The 4,535-nt window shown below is 36.7% G+C and overlaps 1 non-coding gene across 1 annotated transcript; it reads left to right on the top strand.

Annotated features, from left to right (window-relative positions):
- Window positions 1-1,678: 1,678 nt before the first annotated feature.
- Trnaa-agc lies at window positions 1,679-1,751 on the top strand. Its single transcript has one exon. It is a non-coding gene; the product is annotated as a tRNA-Ala (tRNA).
- The last annotated feature ends 2,784 nt before the right edge of the window (window positions 1,752-4,535 follow it).

Genomic DNA, 4,535 nt, shown 5'->3' with positions numbered 1-4,535 from the left:
AGCCAAAAACTCCATGTCTGACCCTGTCTGCCGCCGGGCAGTCACAGAGGATATGCTCAATTGTTTCGTCTTCCTCTAAGCAGAGTCTGCAGAGTGGGTCATTGACGATGCTGAGTTTTTCATTTCGATGTAACTAACGTAACGTTCGTTGTTGGTATTTCATTTGTTGTGCACAAATTATGGCGCAAAATTTTCAAATGAGAAATATGACGATGAAATGTTTGAAAACAGACCAAAGAATCTAATTAATTCTTTCAAAGAAACAGTTAAGAGTCAGAGGAAATCTCCATTTCAATACATATGAGCCTTGATGAAAAGGAATGGTGGAAAATAAAAAAGGATTACCGATTTCTCTGTAGCTATGAGGAATCAGTTAAAAATTGAGATCTAGGTGCTTCTCTACTTGAAAAATACCACTGCAAAATTCAATTTTTTAATCTCATGTGATGGAACCATCGAACAGGCAGTCCGATCAACGTAACAATCAACGGTTGACAATCTCGACGTAAAAATATGTTAATGTGGAGTAGTAGATGTAGCAAAAGAGCCAAAATTCGATGAGATATTTGCCAACTAAAGTTTTCATTTTTCCTCGATAATAATCATCATCAAAATTCTCTTCAACTACTGAGGATACTTTTCAAAGATCCATATATGATTTTTAGGTCTTGTGAAAAAGAAACAGTGCCTATAAATCCGAAACCATAAAGAGAATTTTGAAAATTCAAGAGTACCTATACTTATTCAAGAAAGGTTTAACTAGGAAACCGATCATTCAAATTTCTTCCGACTATCAACAACAATTTCATCTCTTTTTCCTGGCAACATTCATGTGAATACACAGAGAAACAAATAACTGAGCCACTTTATTATACCATTCCATCTCGCCATCTGTATAAAATTAAAAAATTTTCATTTGACACCTGTACATACATGAATTCATCAAATTAACTCCTGTTGGGACAAGGAGGAATGGCTATTAAGTGCAAAGCAGCAATATAATGGTAATCACCTCGTTAAAAAGCAATGAAGGAACATCACACGTAGTTTTTACAGGAAGTAGGCGGTGCTTCTTGTAGTAAGTTTCGAATCAGGGGCCTATAGCAGACATTAGAATTCCATGTTTTATTCTGAATGAAGTGATTCTCCGAATTGGATTAATTGGCGGATAACAGTTGAAAAATGTGTTTTTTAATTAGTTTTATTAACCGTTACTACTGTAACGAGAGGAATTAGGTATATAAGGTAGATGCCAGTGAAGAAAATGATTTGATACTTATCATGAAGCATCTTGGCTGCCAGCATACATAAGCATTTTGGAAATTTCCCCACATACATAACTGTTATACACAGAATGGATCCTGTTCATCAAAATACACCATTTCAGCAAAAACGTTCAAGATTTTGAAAGAATTTCACTTGAATTTCGAATACAGGGCCTCGATTAGATCAATTGATTCTTGGTGAATTCAAAAGGTTTGTTGATATAGGGACGGTGTGGTCATACAACTTGTCGATTGTTTTGAATTCAAGACAACATGAAAGTATGAACAGAAGCCTCGAGCGAACGAATACTGGTTTCTGAATTGGAAGTGAACCTTGCACTGGAGACTACATCCATGCACCTTAATTCTTAAGTGAATGTTGAAAACCAAAATGTCTTTCTTATTTTGATATGGGGGGCGTAGCTCAGATGGTAGAGCGCTCGCTTAGCATGCGAGAGGTACCGGGATCGATGCCCGGCGCCTCCAGTTCTTTTAATGTGCCAAAAATTTATATTTCTTTAATAGAAAAAGATTCAAGTAAAAAGATCAACGTTATGAAAAGTTACCCCTTAGGTTTAAGAAAAACTGAAATAGTCATGGATAAATAAAAATAGAACTACTCGAGATATCATCTGAAAAACATTTTGAAAATTTCAAAGGGAAAACTGTGACGTCATCATAATAACCTCATTATTTGGGCAATTCTACTGAACGAATTTCAAACCACTCATACGTTTGTTTTAAAAGTTTCAAATTTGTTAATCTAATATCAATTTTTATCCTCATTCGAAAGAATAAAACGCTATCAATATGCAAGCAGAGTGATTTTCAGCTTCACACCCCACACATTGTTATCATTCAGTCATCAACCCTCGTATTTGATTTTCTCGACATAAGGGAGTGTTATTAAGAACCGATTCAGTGTCAGAAGAGCCGACATCATAATTGCCGCCTTTCCCCGTCATTTTTTCCAAGAAATACGAAACTCGTCAACACCCCCGAATAATCCCAACCTGCCACATCTACTTGACGCGACCCCTTTTGGCAACACGCTTCTAAGGGTTCCAACAAACGTGCCACAAACGAATTTGATATTTCATTTCCTCCGAAACCGGGTAATCCAACTGGTGCGATTAATCTGCAGGTAGTATAACCCCCCCAGACAAGCCTCGTCTTCATCCCTTGTGTTATTAGTTATTAGCGGTTTTGTAGGATTGTCAGCTTCCATGAGCGTAGGCTCTGATTTCCGGGAAGAAAGGGGAGTCGAGCTTCAAGATATTAAATAAGAACGAGAAAATGGTAATTGAGGAGCAGTCTATTACCATCGAAGGAGAGTAAATGCAGAAGATGGTTTCGGACTTATTGGTGCTCGTCGGAACAACACAACTACCACTACGATGAGAAATACCACCTCCTGTATAGATACATGACACCATCTTAGTTTTAGGAGGAAGAATTGAGTCGGGTTTCTTTTCTCATGGAATTATTAGTACTTTTCAGCATATGTTAGCATTTAATGTCATATGCTAAGTCCATACCTTTCCTAATCGAAGTCAGAGTTTTGTCGCTTTGAGGAGAAAAACTATTTTTCGATGAACAAGCCTTTCTGTTGATTACTCAGAGGTTATGGCAAGTTCAATTCAATGTTTCAGTGGGTTTCTTCAATTATTCGAATAAACAAACGTGTAACGCCAGTCCACTCTGCCTAATGACTGAACAATATTTAAAGCAATTATAAACTGAGTAAAACTGCTTACCGAATTCTCAGGATAATGTAGCATCAAGAAAGACACCTATCTGGCATCTGTAAAATAAAATCGTGTTAGAAATTTGTAAATTTGAAATCTATAAATGTAAACAACCTTCTAATCAACGATAAGAAAGTAATGACCAATAAATACACTTATTTATGGAGCTTTCGGGCAAAAATAAAAATAGGGGTCTGGTGAAATTTGCTGTCGTTTCTAATACGAGTTCTCAAAATCTACTAAAAGTATGGATTGGAAATTCTTCGAAGAGTTTTTTTGCGACTTCGATTCCAATAGTTTATTTTTGGAAATAATGATCAATGCCACTGAATATACCGAAGAGCATTCGAAAACTCTTATTTATTCGAGGTAGCTATTCGGAAAATCTGGGAAAGCTCCTTTTGATTCAATTTCAAGGGATTCCTCGTTCGGAGGGTAAAATTGCACTCAATTATGCATGAGTTTTTTGTATGTGCTGGACCACTAAAGTTGGTATATAAAAGCAGTTCACGACGAAATATCAGATCACAACATAAATGCATTTCTTTTATATGAAATGAAGGGTATCTTCTCAAGAATTACCCAATTTGAAATTAGACTAACCATAAATTCCATACATTCATACACAAATTACCCAATATCATCCTGTTCCCTCTTATATCGACGCCACTGAGCATCTTTCCCCTCCTCGTCATTCCAAGGAATATCTGATGAATTCTGGCTGGTTGTATCCCTTTGACTATGATATTGCGTGGTTTTGTTTTATTAAATTTCCCCCTTGGAAAGGAATTTGCACTAATTAATCACACCGCCATCGGGATTAGACGTGATGATTTTTTCCAGAATAGAAATTGGAAGTTAGGGCGCGTTCCGTATTACAAGGTTGCAGATGAGGAATTTGAAAAGAAAATTGATGCTTCTTTTTTTTCTCACACCTCTCCGCTTCTACTCTTTATTTATCGAGAAATAAATGGAATCTAAACCAACAGATTACGTGATTAGCTCGGCAAATTTCAACAATTTATTGTGTGAAAAAGGATACATAGAACGGAAGGTTTGTTTTGAGTTTCGGAATCGTTTGTGAACATAACCTGATTGAATTTTTTCGTGGTATCCATACGTTTCGGCGAACAACTTCGTTGTGAAATTTTCTGGATGTCACATGCCGTCGAAATGTCGAAGCTGACAACCCCATCTGATGGAAATAACACTTCAAAATGAACACATGCGTCCTCTGTTGATTTAAGCGTAGGTGAACTGAAACGTATCATTCACTAAGGGGCTAATTTAAAAGGATTAGGTCCTACGTATCTCGTTAACCATCTGTTAGGGCAGCAATTTTAGAAGGTATATATTCCAAGTTGACGACCGCTAATTGGTCCTCCTAATTTCGTTTTTGGGTTCTCTGACAAGCATCGATGTGCTACAGAAATAATCACTTTGTTTAGCGCCCGTACACACTTTTTCTGTTGTTCAAAAAACTCTGATTATTGATCTCGTATTCTATTTATACATCAGATCG

This window comes from Coccinella septempunctata, chromosome 6, assembly GCF_907165205.1.
Source record: "Coccinella septempunctata chromosome 6, icCocSept1.1, whole genome shotgun sequence".
In the NCBI taxonomy this organism is placed as follows: domain Eukaryota; kingdom Metazoa; phylum Arthropoda; class Insecta; order Coleoptera; family Coccinellidae; genus Coccinella; species Coccinella septempunctata.
Note: the sequence above shows the minus strand (reverse complement) of the source record. Positions and strands in the feature narration are given on the sequence as shown.